At 40.2% G+C, this 21236-nt stretch overlaps 1 protein-coding gene across 1 annotated transcript in view; it reads left to right on the top strand.

Annotated features, from left to right (window-relative positions):
• The window catches only part of LOC136422819 (venom protein 302-like), a 152856-nt gene that overhangs the window by 77053 nt on the left and 54567 nt on the right, over nucleotides 1-21236 (top strand). The window lies entirely within an intron of this gene.

The following is a 21236-nucleotide window of genomic DNA, read 5'->3' as shown; positions in this document are numbered from 1 at the left end:
TTATGTTACTTCAGTAATGTACAGTAAACTTACTGGTACTTTGACTTTTTATCCTTACAAGCTCTTTATTTCTTATGTAACTTCAGTGCTGTACAGTAAACTTACTAGTACTTTTACTTCTTTTCCTTACAAACTCTTTATTTTTATGTAATTTCAGTGCTGTACGGTAAACTCATTTTGACTTCTTTTCCTTACACGCTCTTTATTTCTTATGTAACTTCAGTGCCGTACAGTAAACTTACTAGTACTTTTACTTCTTTTCCTTACAAGCTCTTTATTTCTTATGTATTTTCAGTGCTGTACAGTATACTTACTAGTACTTTGACTTCTTTTCATTACAAGCTCTTTATTCTGTATGTAACTTCAGTGCTGTACAGTAGACATACTTTGAATTGTTTTCCTTACAATCTCTTTATTTCTTATGTAACTTCAGTGCCGTACAGTAAACTTACTAGTACCTTGACTTCTTTTCCTTACAGGCTCTTTATTGTTATGTAACTTTAGTGCTGTGCAGTAAACTTACTTTGACTTCTTTTCCTTACAAGCTCATTATTTCTCATATAACTTCAGTGCTGTACAGTAAACATACTTTGACTTCTTTTCCTTACGAACTCTTTATTTTTTATGTAACTTCAGTGCTGGACAGTAAACTTACTTTGATTTCTTTTCCTTACAAGCTCTTTATTTTTCATGTAACTTCAGTGCTATACAGTAAACATACTTTAACTTATTTTCCTTACAAGCTCTTTATTTTTTATGTAACTTCAGCGCTGCAAAAATTCTTGTTGTGACTTCTGGCGCCCACCACCTTGTTTCAACTGCGGACTTACAACCACCGCAAACACTCCATTTTTTCTCAACCGTAAAATTAAATCACCAAAAACTTAACCGTTTCCAAAATCATATCCAGTTGTTTGAGTAATTGCTTTTTTGGTGTAAAAACTTAAGTGCATTTACAGTACACTTGTCTCTGCAAGCAACTTTTGAGGGGATACGTATACCCATATGCAATAGTCAATCTGGTGTGTTCCCTTTTTTTCTCAACATATCTCAACATCCAATCGACTTGCACAAATGGTTGATATTATAAACACAGTTAAGTTTTACATTTTCTAAATTTGAATCACTGGTTCTACATCCCTCTTGTGCCTCATAAATAATCAAAACAACTTTTACAGAAACATGACATTGTTTTCGTCATTGTACGCTGCTTTTGTGTCCACTAATATACTATGTACTCCTGCTACCAACATTTCACTTGTTACAAGTCTTACAAGGATATACAATTAAAACTTGTATGTTGGTGTGATGTAGTCAGCACAAATGTTCTTTGAAGCATATTTACAAAAAGAAACAACATTGACAGCAACCGTTTTTCTAATGACAATATCAGCGTTACTTGACTTTATGCCCCCTCAAAAGTATGGATGAAGTGTCGTATATATTTTTTCACATGTATCAAAATTCTAGTTTTCTGTAAATCTGACTATTCTTGGATATACAACATTCTCATGGTTAGTGAGGACTGGTTTTAATACAAATCGCTTGATTTTGTTTTCTTAAACTGTCCTGTTGAAGACCCCTTCTGTCTTCACACTACAAACGAGATGTCGTGAAGACCTACCCCTATATATCAACACAATTCACCCATGCCTTCTCGAATTATCGTGTTCACACACGCACACACACACACATACAAACACACACATACACACACAGACAGACACACACATACTCCCAAAACATAACATTCTTGGCGAAGGTAAATACAGAACGTGCAGATGAAATATCACTGTTTGCTACATGGGATCATACACGAATATTGATTTTTTTAAAGTATTTTTTAACTTACTGAAAAGTAAGTTAGTAATATACACATCTCTCACACCAATGTCAATTACCACGCTTTCCTTTGTCCAACACTCTAGATATTCATTTTCTGTTTCTTCCATTAGATTTTTTCCTACAATTAACAGTTGTAGACATTTATGTCACTTTGGAGTCTTGCAAACATAGGAAAATCCGTTAGAGCAGTAGTTGTCGTTCCAGTCTCCTTTCTCTCCCTTTGCGCCTATGAGGGTCGTGCCGGCCTGTTGAAAATGTCAAAAAATGAAAGATAACAAAGGTAGCCCAAAGGAAGCCCAAAACTGATGCTAGCGTGCGAATACAAAAAAAGTGTGGCAAAAAATATATGTCTTCGTTATATTACGAAATCTTCATGGTCAGGAAGGATGAGCAAAACTTTACTTTAGCATTTTACGATATTAGTATCCTTTTTTGGAAATTTTTGCAATTCACAACATATATGTTCTGATTTTATAGCTGATCAGTAATCTCCAAGCAGATCCACGCCGGGCGCGAAAATCGTAGTATGCTAGCCAGAGAGGGTCCAGTCAGCCAGAGAGGGTTCATCAGCCCGGCAGGGGCTGATGAACCCTCTCTGGCTGACTGGACCTTCTCTGGCTAGCATACTACGATTTTCGCGCCCGGCGTGGATGATGAACCCTCTCTGGCTGACTGGACCTTCTCTGGCTAGCATACTACGATTTTCGCGCCCGGCGTGGATCTGCTTGGAGATTAGCTGATTAGTACGATTTACAGTATGGCCGAAAACTTTAGTCTACAAAGCCTACAGCCAGGAGTTCGCTACCCCCAGACCCCGGGAAGACCACCAAAGAGATGGAAAGACCAGATTATGAAGGACACTGGGTTAAATATTCGGGAAGCAGAGGCTAGGGCAAGGGACAGGACTTCTTGGAGGATCCACCGAAAGCAAGGGGCCAGTTTCTGGCCTGTGCACGTAGGCAGGTAGACAGACAGGCCGAAAACTTTCTTTGCCTGAAACGGAAGAGATTTGCTGCCCGCGCAGATGTCGTACATATAATCAAGGAGGTTTTATAAAACCTACTTGATATAATCAAATCAACAAATGGAGAAGAGTTATTAATTATATAGGGGATATAGACTCAGTCATGTTTGGGACCGCATCCTTAAGAAATAGAGGATAATCGTTGCATTGTTTTTTTGATCGATATATATAGTTGTGTATGTGTTACACTCATGTACGTTTGGGACCGCATAGTGATGTCATCCCCTGTTCTTGTACATATGTAAATAATTTGCGGTAGCATCTCATTGATATGTATAAGCAGCAACACCTGTGCTGCATTGCTATGTGAACCAGTCAGAATTGCCTTGAAGAAGGTGACAGATGGTCACCGAAACGTCGGTTGTGTAAAAAGAGTCCTTTTATTCGAAGAAGAGTTATTGATTACCTGGGAGTACACATTACCACAATCCGCAGACTGCCCTAGCCACCAGCTCCAGTTCTTGCCAGGTTCACCTGGAGCCCAGTTGGTGTAGGAGAGAGGTGAACCATCCGTCCACTTCCATTCTCCATGTACACGCCTCAGTCCAAACCAGACGAGTCGACGTGTAATCCTTATAGGGGCTATAAGCAGCAAAAATACAATGTTTTATCCCTCCGTTATGTGCTGACTAATTCATACACAGCACACTATCGAACAACGAAGTTACACGTGGTAGTATTAGAGTATAGTAGTTGTTCGTTTGGATGCTAATGTCAATGATATTCATTTCCATGTCGTACAAGTTAAAGCATCGAGCGTGCATTCCGCCGTAAATGTTTGCTCGTGCAAATTTCAATTTTACAAATTTTGACATATAGAATCAGTGGTAAGGAAAACATAAGACATATAGATCAAAATAGCTCATACAAAAGACGACATTATTGGAAAATACATTCATTTCCTCGTTTCTTAACATTTTCAAACAAAGAATTAGCAAGGGTCAAGATGGCAACAGAACTAGAAGGCATGGGACCCGGGGAAACATACATCCAACCATACTCACTTTACGAAATATTGTGTATTAAGCTTATAGGTACATATCACTTTCCTCTCAGATTCTGTTTTCATGTTCATGTCCCAATTGAGTATCCCTTTTTTCAATGCTAGAACCAATGTATAAGAAATAGAATTGATGGTCTTGGTGTATGAAACACATCACCCACCGTTGGTGACGAGACGTGCAATGAAGTTGTTCTCCTCAGCGCTTGTGACGGAAGCGAGATTTGCACCGAGTTCTTTGCACATTTCGTTCGCTGTGCCCCAGCTGACTTTGTTTCTGAAGAACTGGTAGCAGTGATTGTTATATTCGCTCCATCCCCTCTTACATGGTCGGGCTGCAATGAAATGGTAATGTTGTAAGCTAACGACAGGAGGGGTACCGTCAGGTTTTTGGAGCGACTTTGTTCTTTTTGTCTTTCATCGTACTCAAAATTCCATTATTACTTCAAAACACTTTGATTCATGATTCTCCTCTAAATTTTAAAAGTTTTGTGGTGGCGCTAATGTAAGTTTGTCAACTTGAGTGCGTCACCACTAAGTCTGTAATTTCCCCTCACTTGAATAAAAAAAAGAAATGGTTTTATGTGGACATCAATTAGTTGTTCACTTATCTTTACCTGTATGCATGGGTCATAAAAGAAATATTGTAGCTTTTTGGACTAGTAGCTACATAATTATAGCAGTGAAATACTGGACATTTTAATTCCACAGTCAAGTCATATCCTTGTTCACACAGCGTCCATGTTGATATGATACACATCAGTTGATTCAATGGCTGCTTTCCAATTACTGATATGCAAAGATATGCAATGCTTACCAGTGGTTGGTAAAAATGTGACGGTTGTTGTTGGTAAGGCCTCTGTGTTGTTACTGGTCTTCCTGAACGGTTCCGACGACGGTGAAGTAGAATAAACAGAGGCTGAGATGTTGTTCTTGAAGACTGTCGTCCACCATAATGGCGTAGCTGATTGGTTCAGATTCGCCACGATCGCCATTCCATCTGGTTTCCTTGAGTCATGTGTCACCTAAAGATTTGAATAAGGCCGTGTTGATTCGATTATATGGAAAACAACCTTTGGGAACACCGTTATGAAATCTGGTCAGGAAGGTTGAACATTTACAAATGATGGTATATGTAACAAAGATTCTTCTCTGACTTTGAAAGACCACGTCCATTCTTAAATTATTTTTTGTTGCAATTTACGGCATATATTTGCTCATTTTGCAGCTTCTTTGTTCAATTAACAGTATGGTCGAACATGTCCTTTTTTTGTGAAAATAGACGAAAATCGATCCGCACGGATGTCATCCATATAATCGAATCAACATGGCCTAACTTTAAAACTACCGCAGACAGAGAGGAACATATCACAGTATCAATCAGGAAGTCTTAGCATTGGCTTCTAGATCTAGAAAATTTTGTTGACATGGTGAGAATTTCATTAACAAACTCTAAATATGGGTTTCAAGTATTATGTATGGCGGCAAAGATAACACAACCTTTATCTAGCAAGGAGGAGTATAAGTTAGGAATTCTATATGTGGAGTGCATCCCGCTGTCCGCTGTCCGCCGGTGCTCCCCTTTCCCCTCTAGGGGATATCGAAGGAGCACACCAGAAGCCTGACAGAGCTTGGCAGGGTTGGCGTCTGCCTGCCACCCCCAGCCTACGGAGAGCGCTCGGCTGCGGCCCGTTTAAAGTGGGCGTTTGTCATTGGGCGACGTCCTTGGTGCTGAAATGGGGGTCCCTAATCCCCGCAATGCCTGCTAAAGGCCGTTCCGATAAAGTTACCAGCGCTCAGTTCTCTTCAGCTTTCTGGGATTCTTGGACACACTCTTAAGTTAGATACCTTATCTAACAGCACTAAACAACTTTTGATTTCGTGTTTTTAGTTCACTTTGTTCCTGAACAGTTAAATCATGTTTAGTTCCTCAAAATACAAAATGCTAATACAACGTTTTTAGTGCTTCGTGTCTCTCCTATCCTTCGGGTAGAGAATCTGGAATTGTTTTTTGTATATGTTGTTATTGAAATGTTAAGAAGTTGTTTTGTTCTATTTTTTCTTTTCTCATAATGCTGTGCAAGCGTGGATATCGGTTGTGCAACTTGAGGTCGTTGCTACTTGTCTGCTTATTTTGTTTCATGTCATCTAAATGAATGAATAGATAAATGACATGAAAAATACTTTGCCTACCTTCCCTCCATATACGAGACGAGGTACCAGGATTGCAGCGGTGGAAACTGCCGCCATCACCAACAGTCCCAAACCAAGTGCAAGCCAGCAAACTTTACCGGATTTCATCTTCTTCCACATGCCCATGGAATTGTCTAGGATTTGATAAAAGGTAAAGCGATCGAACATAGAACTGATGACGAAGCATGACGTTTTTTTGTCAGCTAGTAGTTCAACGCGGCTTCGCTACGGCTCGCGTATTTAGCCAACCACGTCTTCCCGAACACAAGAGCTATCTACTATCTACAAATATGAGCCCTAGCAAAGCCGTCAAAAAGGCATCATGCTTCACGTCCGAATTGAGAATGACTGCTTTACCTTTGACATTAAAGCTAATTAGGCAATACGAATCAACATATGTATGATATTCTATACATATACCGTTGGTGCCTTTTATCTAGATTTGGTTATTGGCACTTTGATAGAATAAAGAATCTATGATGTGATTTTTTATGATTGCTGTATCTTTAAAACAACATTCTTTAAACCACTTGGTTGCCTCAGAAATGAACGTTGTTACATATGAATCACGGAAACTAGAGTTCCATGACCACATACCTTTACCAAATAATGTTAACCTTTACGAATGATGTAGTAAGGTGTTTTATCGATTAAATATCATGACGACCAATACAATGCCTATGAATTAAGCTGCTAATAGATAAGCAGAAATGCACAAAAGACCCTCTGCAGTACCGTAGGAAGCTTCCAGGAAGCCCATTCTTTAATTTCACCCTCGTCTTCCTGATACTTACCCACCTACCAGAAATCATCAACCAACAACATCTTAAGTTATGCTGTGTACACTCAACCCGAAAATATAACCTTGTGGTGATGATACTTATACTGCAATATTTCCTATCAACACAGATACAGAATGTTGATAACAAACCTTGTCGGAAGGGACCAGGCACGTACATCGTGTTATTAATAAGGCCATGGTTTGAAGCAGAGACCATGACAAGGCCAGGAGTGTTGCAGTCTGCAGTTGTGGGGGCGGAGCCGCCTGTCCCTGTATCAGCTGGTTGCTGCCGTTGGTTGTTGATGCCATCTCTGTCGACATTGTGGATGCCACTAGTGTCAGGGTCGTCTTGACTGTCAGCCGAAGCAACAGGTCCACCTTTGGTGTTCCTCCCTTTAACAGAAAGATTTTGCGGAATATCTAATACTAAAGGTACACTTGGGGATGGACGTTAATCATGTTTGCTAGTTGGGAGCACGTCAGGAGTGTTTATGGCGTGGTGGACTCCAAGCCGCACCCGACCACTACTGATTTACTCCCACCCACCCACCAGCCAACCATACCTTCTTAACACAGACAGACAGACAGAGAGCCACACTCTAACGCTACCCATGACATAAGCTCCTTGGTGGGAGTAATAACAGTAAGGCATGACGAAGATATTTAGATAGAGCTATTCATGCTAGTTATCAAATGTCAGCCAGCCAGGGACTGTTTTCAGGGTCAGCCACAAATCTTAAACAATTCAATCATGGCGAACATATTTATTTCACATCATTTGGGTATGGTGATAACAATAGTACTGCGTAACTAGAGTTGTATTTTTTTTCAAAGTACCTGGAAAGATTAGCCACATCAGGTATATGACTTTGTCCATTCTTCAAAAAGAAATCCGATTAGTGATACTGATATTCTGAGGTATTTTTTCAAAACACATTGCTGTGTTAGTGGATTTTAATTAGCATTCATGCAGCTATCAGCGTGTAGAGTGGTCTACAGTGTAATAGGAAATACCTGACCTTACGGTTAACGACAAAACTCAAATTTTGCTAGTTATCTCCATTAAAAAATGGAGATATAGTTTTGGGTGTGTCTGTCTGAAATGAAAAATGATGCAAAAGCGTCACAATTGACCTGAGTGGTAGATGATAGGTCTGTCAATATTGTGACATGTGCAAGTTAGATAAAGGTGTTAATGACCAAGCACATATTATGTTAATGAGTAAGTAATTTGCATACACAGAATAGTTCATGGAGATATGAGGTCGCGGAACTCTTGTTTAGATAGATTTTCCTCATTAATGATGCAAATGAAATCATCTTCAACATCATTTATATTTAGAAATATTTGCTTCCAAGTGAGAAACCTGCACCGCAAATCTGACATTTCCTTCATTTTTGACTAAAACGCCCCTGCACTTCCTGCAAAGCTGATAGGAGGCTCTAATCTCTAAGCAGATCTAATGGTTGCGAAGACCGTATCCAACTGGCAAAATAAGTTTTTATTGCTACCGACGGCTCGTTCCTTCTGTTGTAGAGAAAAGCAAAAAATAAACATTATTTTTCAAAGATAGACATACCTCCAGCTTTGATGTCAGCGCTAGGTGCCTCAGGCTCTTCATCTCTGTCGGTATCCTCTTGTGTGTAGGACGTATCGTGACTTGTTTCATTATACTCTGCACACACCACCACGTGATCGCCCATGTCGAGATGGGGAGGACAGGTTTCAGTAGGCACAGCGCGCTGCAACTCAGGCCCCAGCATGGCATTCGCACCGCCATCCACGTCTTCGTACTTTCTGTCCTCTTGTTCGGGCTCTTTTTCTGGTGACTCCTTTGTGTCGCTTACCTCCATTCCCTCGTGACGTCGAGGCGGGGGTAAAGTAGGCACAGCGCGCTGCAACCCTGAGCTCGGTCCAGTGATACTTTCTCCGTGCGGATCCACGTATTCGTACTTTCTGTCCTCTTGTTCGGGCTCTTTTTCTGGCGACTCCTTTGTGTCGCTTACCTCCATTCCCTCGCGATGTAGAGGCGGTGGTAGATTAGGCACAGCGCACTGCAACCCAGCTGCAGAGCACAGCATGGCATCAGTACTGCCATCCCCGTCTTCGTACTTTCTGTCTGCTTGTATAGTCTCTTTTTCCGGCGAGTGCTTCGCGTCGCTTGCCTCTATTTTCTCATCCACGGCGTCGAGGCTGTACATTGAGCACAGCGCGCTGCGACTCAGAGCCCGGTACAAAGATACGTTCCCATCTGTGTATTTTCGGTCCACTTGTTCTGTTTCTTTTTCTGGCGACTCCTTTGTGTCGCTTACCTCCATTCCCTCAGGATTTCGAGGCGGTGGTGGATTTGGCACAGCGCGCTGCAACTCAGAGTTCGGTCCAGTTATACTTTCGCGATTCGCATCCACGTCTTTGTAATTGTACGGCATTCCCTGCAAATGTTTTGAATTCGTGTCGCTTTTCTCCATTTCTGCGTTTCAGAACAAACAGAAGAATTGTTGCATATTTGACAGAATCTGGAGTGTTTGTCCCAGTCTCTGGCCACTCTCAAGTTGTGATACTGAAATAAGGTAACAGTGGACGAAATGAAGCTGCATTGTAGACTGTGACTGCGAGGTGCCACAGAACAAACAAACTAAGAACAACGGCTCGTTCCTTCTTTTGTAGAGAAAAGCAAATTAAGACTAAACATCATTTTGCAACGATGCTGCAGTAAACAACATCGTTAGCATACGATTGATGTTTTGTTGGATATCATTTAACTATTGATAAGCAATGGCAGCATGAAAAACAAAATGAGACTAATATAATTTTGAAGCACGTAGGCATATGAATGACGCCTTACAAACGCTTAGCCGGCCAATCCTAAATACTCAGGCTTGCAAAGCAACTGAATACTTCATAATCAATTCTGAGCGTATACTTCACACAGCATCGATATGTAGTGTGTGTGTGAAGGGATTTCTTTTAGATGAATATGCATGTGTTTTCATATCAGGTTCTGTAACATTTCTGTATGTTATATCCCGCGAAATTCACTCGCTGTAAAATTGTGAAATTTTGAAGAGATTCAGAGGAGACGAAATGTTACAAACATCTTTTATATATAATAATAGTACTCAGACTCAGAGCATTTCATAAACCGACGGAATTGCTCTCTGGTAGTACATCTATAGCAGACGAAGTTGATTTAATTGCTTTTTCAAGTGTTTTTCTGCGGGGTTATCTTCTTATGCAGAAGACGTTGTATGTAGATGGTGCATTTTTATGTTTGTATCTACAACAGTTTACTATTCATAACATATTAGATAGACCGAATGTAAAGTTATGAATAAAATTGTCTCTGTAGCAGAATGTGGAAAGGTCTGAAGTGAGAAGAGGTTTTGTAGCATTTGATAGGCTATGTTTACCTATATTGTGGTTATGTGTTCAATTTTTAGACCTCCTTGAAGTAAGTTTCCATCCATAAATTATTACACCATATATATTTCTCTTTTATTCTCTTAAGCAAAAATGCCTCAGAGTATTGGGTTTAATCTACCGTTTACAAGTAATAATGATGCCAACCAGGTTTAGAATAGATGCAAAACAAAGTTTTGTGTTCGGTCCCTCTGCAGAAGCTATTCAAAAACTGTTTATATCATGACATGGGAATATCGATAACAGTAAAACTAGGACCACATCTCAGGGATCTCCACAGAAATTTAGAGTATAATGGTAAAACCCCTAGGTGGGTGGCTAGATCATTTAGCTATTATAGTAGAATGTCCAGACGGGTACAATTGGCCCCCTTCCTGGGGTAGATACTCTAGCATTTAGCATTTTTCAAACGCAAATGGAGGACCGAGACTTAGGTTTTACATCTTACCTAACAGTGCAATCAAAAGAGACAAAATAAGAACTATTCAGTTGCTACTGTAGTACACCTCATCTTTGAAATCAGTATTATGGTGCTGATGTTATAGTATGATGGGGGAGCACCATTGGTCCATTCTTTAGGGAGATCAATGCATGTTTTGGACTGACAGGTCCACCTTTTTTCATCAGATCTTGGGCAAGCTTTTATTTTAATGATAAGAAATCAGTTAACCAAATACAGACATGGTGAGATCTAAGAAGCTCTTTATTTTAATGTAACTTCGGTGCTGTACAGTAAACATACTTTGACATATTTTCCTTACAAGCTCTTTATTTTTTATGTAACTTCAGTGCTGTACAGTATACATACTTTGACTTATTTTCCTTACAAGCTATTTATTCTTATGTAACTTCAGTGCTGTACAGTAAACATACTTTGGCTTGTTTTCCTTACAAGCTCTTTATTTTTTATGTAACGTCAGTGCTGAACAGTAAACTTACTTTGACTTCTTTTCCTTACAAGCTCTTTATTTCTTATGTAACTTCAGTGCTGAACAGTAAACATACTTTGACTTTTTCCTTACAATCTCTTTATTTTCTATAGTATGTAACTTCAGTGCTGTACAGTAAACATACTTTGACTTATTTTCCTTACAAGCTCTTTATTTTTTATGTAACTTCAGTGCTGTACAGTATACATACTTTGGCTTATTTTCCTTACAAGCTCTTTATTTTTCATGTAACTTCAGTGCTGTACAGTATACATACTTTGACTTATTTTCCTTACAAACTCTTTATTTTTATGTAACTTCAGTGCTGTACAGTAAACATACTTTGACTTTTTCCTTACAAACTCTTTATTTTTTATGCAGCTTCAGTGCTGTACAGTAAACTTACTTTGACTACTTTTCCTTACAAACTCTTTTTTTCTTATGTAACGTCAGTGCTGTACATTAAACATACTTTGACTACTTTTCCTTACAAGCTCTTTATTTTTATGTAACTTCAGTGCTGTACAGTAAACATAATACTTTGACTTCTTTTCCTTACAAGCTCTTTATTTTTATGTAACTTCAGTGCTGTACAGTAAACATAATACTTTGACTTCTTTTCCTTACAAGCTCTTTATTTTTATGTAACTTCAGTGCTGTACAGTAAACATAATACTTTGACTTCTTTTCCTTACAAGCCCTTTATTCTTTATGTAACTTCAGTGCTGTACAGGAAACTTACTTTGACTACTTTTCCTTACAAGCTCGATCCTTATCTTTTTATGTAACTTCAGTGCTGTACAGTAAACATAATACTTTGACTTCTTTTCCTTACACATATGTATTGGCCACAAAGAAGTATTGATAAATATTCTTGTGTAATTACAGCAAATTACTGACAGCAAATTACTGTAAATGCATTTAAGTTTGAGGTGGTTTGATGTTTGCGGTAATCTCTTCATCGTTAAACCACAGCAAAAATGCTTATTCTGACTTCTGCGACCTACCACGCTTTTCTGCAGTTCGAAACCATTGCTATCCCCCTTAAATCACCGCAACCTTACATTTACAGTACACTTGTCTCTGCAAGCAACTTGGGGGGGGGGGGGGTTACTAGGATCCGGATTTACTAGGAAACTAACAGGCAACGCTGTTGTCACCCTTCAGGTAGTCGATCTGGTGTGTTCCCTTTTCTTCTCAACATATCATCTTGCACAAATCGTTAATGTTATAAATTCAAAGCAGTCTTAAGTTTTACATTTTCTCGATTTGAATTACTGGTTCTACATCCCTCTTCTTCAAAGCAACTTCTACATAAACATAATTGGTTTTCGCATTTTACACTACTTTTGTGATCACTAAAATACCATGTACTCCTGCTACCAACATTTCACGTGTTGCAATCATCGGCAATTAAAATTCGTTTGTTGATATGTGATGTACATATCGCAAATGTTATTTTAAGCATAATTTCAAAGGAAACAACAGTGACACCAACTGTTTTGGGCAACCATAATATCCGCGTTACTTGGCTTAATGACCCCTCAAAAGTGTTGATGAAGTTAGAGTCGTATATTTACTTTCACATGTATGAAAAATTCTAGTTTCCTGTAAATCTGACTGCTCTTGGACATACAGCATTGTCATGATTAGCGAGGACTGGTATTATTGCAAATGATCTCGTGAAGACCTGTAGCTACCCACTACATCGTCAACAATCCATCCAGGCCTTCTCGAGTTATCGTGTTCACAGACACACACACATACACACACACACACACACACACACACACACACACACGCTCCCGAAAACTTAACCTTCTCGGCAAAGGTAATTAGAGAGCGCATAGATAGAATATCAGTGCTTGCTACATGGGATCATATGAGTCATAACATATAGGAGCACGAATATAGATTAGTTAGTCAGTTAGTAATGATATACATCTCTCACACTAATGTTAGGTACTACGCTTCATTTTGTCTAGCACTCAATGTCTTCCTTTTCTGTTTCTTCCATTTAAATGTCTGGGTAACAGTTGTAGACGTTTAGGTCATTTTGGAGTTTTGCAAACGTAGGAAAATCCGTTGGAGCACTTGTGGTCGTTCCACTGTCCTTTCTCCCCCTTTGCACCTAAAATGGACGTGCCGGCCTGTTGAAAATGTCACACAAATGAAACAAATTTTAATAGATATTTTAGAAAATCGTGCATAAGTTAAACCATGGATGTTATTGATTTATGTATCAGAAGCTGATCAAAATTTGTACGGCCACGTTTTCTACATCAAATGATAGCTTAGAATCTTACGTCATTTGTCATAGAGATTATGACATTTCCCATTTCTCTATAATGGCTTTTGATGAAACAGAAATGGCATTTGATGAAACAGAATGCTTACATGAGTCTATTCTATTCATCAGGTCATGTTGATTTGATTATATGCATAACACCCGCTGGAACCCAAAAACTAATGCGAGCGTGCGAAAACAATAAAAAGTTTGGCAAAAAAAAGTGTCTTCATCATGAAATCTATGTGGTCAAGAAGGATGAAAAAAACTAACACACAGAGTATGGTATACCGATTAATAGATTCTTCATTTTCGTCCTTTGATATCATCTTCTTTGACATTGGGATTGACTTAAGCATTCTTCTATATTAGCATCTGTTTTCGGAAAAAAAGATATTTTCAATTCACAGCTTGTATTTTCTAATTTTGTAGCTGCTTTGTACGATTTACAGTATGGCCGAAAACTTTTTTGTCTGAAACGGACGAACTTTGATGCCCGAGCAGATGTCAGACATATAATCAAATCAACATGGCCAAAGGTTAAAATGAATGGAAGAAACGGAGAAAAGGTGTTGATTACCTGGGAGTACACATTACTACAATCCTCAGATTTCCATGGCCACCAGCTCCAGTTCTTGCCAGGTTCCCCGGGAGCCCAGTTGGTGTAGGAGAGTGGTGAACCATCCGTCCACTTCCATTGTTTATCCACACGCCTCAGTCCAAACCAGACAAGATGACGTGTAACTCTTTTAGGGGCTGGAAGTAACAAAAATATTGTAATTTGTCAGTCCATAGTGTGGTGACTCATTTATACACTGCACACCCTCGGACAGTAATGTTACACTTAGCCCTAGGGTAGTTGTTCATTTGGATGCTAATGGCAATGTTATTAATTTCCGTGTCGTACAAAGCATCGAGCGTGCATTCCATCACAATCAAGATCTTAAGATATAGATGTTTGCTCCGAAAAAATCAATTTCATAATTTTTTACATATAGCGGAAGTGGTATTGGTGTAAAAAACACATCACCCACCGTTGATAATGAGACCTGCAATGAAGTTGTTCTCCTCAGCGCTTGTGACAGAAGCGAGATTTGCACCGAGTTCTTTGCACTTTTTGTTCGCATCGGACCAGTTGAGTTGGTCTCTGAAGAACTTGTAGCAATGGTTGTTATATTCACTCCATCCACTCTTACATGGTCGAGCTGTAAAGAACGACAGCATTGTAAGATAACGTGGTAATGTGTGGGGGGGGGGAGGTTGTAGGGAGGACGTGGTTCTTGCAATCGGAAGAATCTGGCTCTAATCAAGTGGGTATCTCACTGGACTATCTCACAAGACAATCAATCTAGACATTCTCGAGTTCTGGTGTTCACACACAGACCACACATGCATACAGACACACTTACAGACACGCACCCGAAACAAACGCACAGAACATAGCTTGCAATTGACGTTAGCGTAAATTATATAGTAGACGCATAAAGTTTACATCGTTTGGACACGGATTCTGACCTGTACTCCGAAAGACCTCATTTGCGCAAGACCCGCCTTCGCCGTCCACTGCACATGCCGCGCAGCTAGTAGTAGCAAGGTGCTTATAGGCTGTAACCTCCTTGGCAGTAGGCAACACTTTTACAATGAAAACCACCAAAGTTTATTGTCAACATTATTTCGAATAATTGTTAACATGTAAGAACCAGACTACGTATACGGTCATAGGTTGATGTGAAAAGAAAAAAGAGAAATTTCCACAATAAAAACTTCTTACGATCCAGAATACTGGCATGGAAACTACTAATCCTCCATGCATACACACATAAATATACATATTCATAACAAACAAAAATCATCCTATGATTTATGAATAATCAATCTTGTATCGCTCTTGTTAACATTACTTACCAGTGGTTGGCAGAGACGGCAGGGTTGTCGGTAAGGTCTCTTCGTCAAGACCGGCGTTTGCAGATGGCAGAGAAGGTGGAGTCGACTTGATGGCAGCCTCTGTGGCAAGACCGGTGTTTGCAGATGGCGGAAAAGATGGAGTCGACTTGATGGCAGCCTCTGTGGCAAGACCGGTGTTTGCAGATGGCGGAAAAGATGGAGTCGACTTGATGGCAGCCTCTGCGTCAAGACCGGTGTTTGCAGATGGCGGAAAAGATGGAGCCGAATTTATGGCAGCCTCTGTGGCAAGACCGGTGTTTGCAGATGGCGGGGACGGCAGAGTCGAATTGATGGCAGCCGAGCTGTTTCCCATGTACACCGTGGTCCACCATGGGCTGCCTGGCGTCGTGGGGTTTGCCGTGATCAGCACGCTGTCTTCATTCTTTGACTCATGTGTCTCCTAAAAAAAGTGAACCCTGGCGTTATTACATGGACGACACCCGCGCACGTACGTTAAAAAAACGTTTGCAACAATACTGTATGTGTTAAGCACGCAAAAATGTTTTGGTGTAAGTATTTTTTGGTCATGTGTAACAAGTAAGCTGAAAGTGCATTTCGATATCCAAACAAAGTCCTCCAAAGTCAAAGAAGTAAACATACAGAACAAATAAAAATGAAGAATGAAGTTCCTGACTGAGCTTTAAAGAACGGTTGCATTCAGGTATGCAAAGACTAGGTGTAACAGACCGTTCGGTGTAAAATAATATGTGCCTGCGAAGCTGGTGTGTTACGCCTAATGGTGGTTATACCGGCTATATAGATACAGATACAGACTACCTAGATTTCATAATGAATACAACTTATTTTTTGTCCAACTTTTTTTTTCGCAAGATCGCCTCAGTTTTGGGGTGCTCAGAGGATGACATCCATATAAACAAATTACTATGGCCTAACCTATGAACTAAATGGTAATGCGACTATATACATGGAGAGTTATACAATTAAGCATCTGTTAGATATGGCCTATGTAAATGAAAACACTCAACCTTACCTTTCTTACAGGCACAAGATGAGGTACCAGTATTGCCACTATAATTGACGCTGTCGCCAGGAGTCCACAACCAAGTGCAAGCCAGCAAAGTCTGCTAGACTTCACATTATTCCAGATTTCCATAAGACGGGCTGAGATGAAATATAAAAAGGGAAATAAAACGCTTTAAGCAATGTCTCAAGTTTTAATCTTAAAAATCCATTTAAAGAGATACGGCCAAAGAATGGGTAAACGACCCACCTGCCCATGCATGAGGTACCCCTATGCCAAATTCGGGTCATATGACTATCATATCAAGGTACAAGAGCCAAAAATATAGCAGACTAGAGTTCCACCATACCTTCGCCAAATGGTGTTAACTTTTACGAATTATGTATTATTAAGGTTTCTCATTGATTATGCAAACAGGGTTGCATTATATTGAACGATTTGATGATTTTACCCAAATGACACAAGTTGGTCAGGATAAAGTATTATATCGGCCAAGAAGGCTATTTTAGCATTTTCTCATCAGTTATGCAAAAAAGGTCCTTCTTTTCATACTTAATGTGTGATGATGTTAACCTTCAACAAACAAACAAACAAACAAACAAACAAACAAACAAACAAACAAACAAACACAAAAGACCCACTGCAGTACCGTAGGAATCCATCAGAAGATCCATTCTCGAACTTGACCTTCGACCCATGAACAATAACTTACATACAAAAATATAATGATATCATGAACATCCATCCATGGCTTCAACAGTTATGCCTATGGCGAAGGTAAATATAACCTACTGCCTATGGCAAAGATAACAAGAGTTCGTAGACCTCATATCTCCATGAAATATCCTGATAATACAAATGACTTCCACATTGACATAATCTATGCTTGGTCATGCACACCTTTAACTAACATGTCGTAATATTGACTGTCCAATTATTTACCACTTAGATGAATCATGGCACTTTTGCATTGATTATGCAAATTAGGAATTCATTTGTATAATAGGTATTTGTCAATATTCCACCTGCTATACGTAATGTTACTGTAACATATATTTGAATCCTATATGGAAAACACTGCAAATAAAGATTTCCTCATTAATTATGCAAATTGAATACCAATGTGCACACTTTGCACACTTTGTACATCTCTTTGTCTAAGCTACCTGCATATTTAATATAATGGAATTCTGTTCCTTTGTTCAGTTATTCTCCTCGGAAGATTTTGACAAAACCGCCTGTAGTTCCAGGGTAAGCTGCTAATGGGCCCAAACCTACACCACTTCCTCCTTACATCACAAGCTATCTGCCACCAAAACATCAAGTCCATAGCACATCCAGGCCAAAAGATACAAAAAATGTAGTTTTGCTGCAATATCAAGTTCACATACCAGGGAGCTCAAAATCGACCTTAACACCTACCCACATACCAAATATCATCATAATCCATCCAGAAGTTCTTGAGTTATGCTGACTACACTAGTCCGGAAACACACCAAAAAAACACACACACACAGACACACCCAAAACTTTCTCAATTTTTTGACTCATACCTTCGACAAACAATATTATAAGTCACTATTTAAAGCACCTGAATTGCATGATATGCTTACTTCTACATAATTTACATATGTCACATAAAATCTATATAATTTACCAATAAGTTTGTACATCTTGCTCATTATAGGTATACAAATAAGTCTATCATTAGCATAACTTATATGAATTCACAAATGCATGAAACGCACATGATCTTTCTTCAGTATGTGCATTCCCGAATCTGACGACCTTATGAGTGTAAACTATCTAGAATAGCAGACCAAAAACTCGGTCTTGGCAATATTTTTTCTAAAAGTAGCACTGGGGCATGACCAAAATATACGAATGAGGATTGAATGTTGTATGTTGTATTCAATGATATATCTATAGACTCACCTTTAGCCTTATAGGCAAATCTTCCATCCTCAGGGTCATTGTCTCCGCGCACATCCTCTGGTTTGTCATAGTCATGAGACAAAGACTCTTCCTTGTGCCCTGTATTTCCTTCGTCAGGCTCTTTGTATACGTGAACATCCTTTGGCTTGTCGTGGTCATGGAATGAAGATCCTCCACCATGCTCCTTGCTCACGTTTTCAGGATTTTCGTATTCGTGAACATTTTCTGGCTTCTCGTAGTTATGGGAGGGAGCATTTTTCTCGTGTCCCGTGATCATGTTTTTAGTCTTTTCGTATCCATAAACCTCTTCGGGCTTCTCGTAGTCATGGGATGAAGACCCTTTCTCATACCCCGTGCTCATATTTTCAAGATTTTCGTATCCGTGAGCATCTTCTGGTTTCTCATAGTCATGGGAGAGAAGATCTTCGTTGTACATGTGTCCCGTGCTCACGTTTTCAGGCTTTCCGTATCCGTGAATAACTTCGGGATCCTCGTAGTTATGGGAGGGATACTTTTTCTCGTGTCCCATGTTTACGTTTTGAGGCTCTTTGTACCCATAAGCATCTTCTGACTCAAGTCCGTGCCCCGAATACACCACTACGTGGTCTCCCAAATGAAGATATCGAGGTTCATCCGCGCTTGGCTGCGGGTAGGTGTCGGTACTAGGAGCAGTGTCATAGGGACCAGCACTAGTCTCTTTGTCGATGGATGTGTCCTCGTAGGCATGTTGTGGCCGTTTTGCAGCCCTGACTTTAGGATCTATTCCAATGCCCTTTTCATGGATAAAGGTGCCGTCTTCCTTCTCGTTACGGTCGTTGTCACCCCGTTTGGGAGCTGAGGTACATTCATCGGGCACATCATATTGCCGCTGTGATGAGCTCAACGACTTGGCGGCCCCACCGTCCACTTTTGTGTTTTCTTCCAGCGACAGCTTTGTGTCACTGGCCGCCATCCCTGTTTCTACTTGTTCCTCTGGAAGGAAATTGAAGTAAAACAAGCAGAACTGAGCGATACTTCAGTTTGCCTCAATTTTACTCCAACAGAATATTCCAAAATGACTACGGGAAAAATGCAAACTAATCGCTGTTATGAATAATGATTTGGTATTACGGAGAGAGATAATTCCATATAAGGCCTTATTAGATCATTTCAAAGCAAAATAAACACATTCACACCCACACCGTTTCTATGACGTTTTGCAAACACGTGCCAGACAAATCCGAATGGAATGAAAAAAATCATGTGGATTGAATTCTGAATAAAAGGGTGTTTTTCAATATGCATGTAGCTGATTGCATGTTTCAGCCTTTCATCTTTACCTTCGAGCAGAACGTAGTCAGACATGTGCTTTCACATACGTTTGATATAACATGTTGATTCATACCCATACTGAGAGGCCTTCTTAAATTTCGCGGTAACATCTTTTGAGGTGGTAATTTTTCTTTCAAGATACAGTCCCCGATGAAGTTTCCATTAATGAATTATTACACAATATTTCTGTTGAATTTCCAGAAAGGAAAATGTTTCGGAATATTGGGTTGAACCTACCCTTATAAGATGCAATAGTAATTTCGAGGATGCTTAGAATAAAGGCATGATACTCTGATTGGTGATTTATCCCTTTGCAGAAACTGTTTAAACAATTTGTATCGGAGAATAATGATAACAGGAAAACAAGGATCTTTCATGATGGCCTTGCCATACTACTTAAAAGCACAAAAACAACTTCACACCCACACCGATACTGTGACACTTAGTAAAGAAGTGCCTGAAAAATATGGGCATTATCTAAAAAAGTCGCGTGGATTGAATTCTCATAAAAGGGCTTTAGGATATTTTTCAATATGCATGTAGCTGATTGCATGTTTCAGCCTTTCATCATTGCCTTCGTGTAGCGTATGTACCCCGACTTGTAGCGTATGTACCCCGACCTGTAGCGTATGTACCCCGACTTGTAGCGTATATACCCCAACCTGTAGCGTATGTACCCCGACTTGTGGCGTATGTACCCCGACTTGTAGCGTATGTACCCCGACTTGTAGCGTATGTACCCCGACCTGTAGCGTATGTACCCCGCCTTGTAGCGTATGTACCCCGACTTGTAGCGTATGTACCCCGACTTGTAGCGTATGTACCCCTAACTGTAGCGTATGTACCCCGACCTGTAGCGTATGTACCCCGACTTGTATTGTATGTACCCCGAGTTGTAGCGTATGTACCCCGACTTGTAGCGTATGTACCCCGACTTGTAGCGTATGTACCCCGACCTGTAGCGTATGTACCCCAACTTGTAGCGTATGTACCCCGACCTGAAGCGTACGTACCCCGACTTGTGGCGTATGTACCCCGACCTGTAGCGTATGTACCCCGACTTGTAGCGTACGTACCCCGTCCTGTAGCGTATGTACCCCGACCTGTAGCTTGTAACGTATGTACCCCGACCTGTAGCGTATGTACCCCGACTTGTAGCGTATGTACCCCTCCTTGTAGCGTATGTACCCCAAATACACCTGTAGCGTATTTACCCTGACTTGTAGCGTATGTACCCCGTATATTTCTCTGGCTTGGTTGGAGTTTGTGGCTGAAGGAGTGATTTTTTCTCGGTTCGATAAGCAGGCTGCACAGCGTATGTACCCCGACTAGTACCTATGTACCCCGACTTGTAGCGTATGTACCCTGACATGTAGCGTATGTACCCCGACCTGTAGCGTATGTACCCCGACTTGTAACGTATGTACCCCGACTTGTAGCGTATGTACCCCGATTTGTAGCGTATGTACCCCGACTTGTAGCGTATGTACCCCGAGTTGTAGCGTATGTACCCCGACTTGTAGCGTATGTACCCCGACTTGTAGCGTATGTACCCCGACCTGTAGCGTATGTACCCCGACTTGT

This window comes from Branchiostoma lanceolatum, chromosome 17 (genome assembly GCF_035083965.1).
Source record: "Branchiostoma lanceolatum isolate klBraLanc5 chromosome 17, klBraLanc5.hap2, whole genome shotgun sequence".
NCBI classification, from domain to species: domain Eukaryota; kingdom Metazoa; phylum Chordata; class Leptocardii; order Amphioxiformes; family Branchiostomatidae; genus Branchiostoma; species Branchiostoma lanceolatum.
This window is presented reverse-complemented; position numbering and strand designations above follow the sequence as displayed.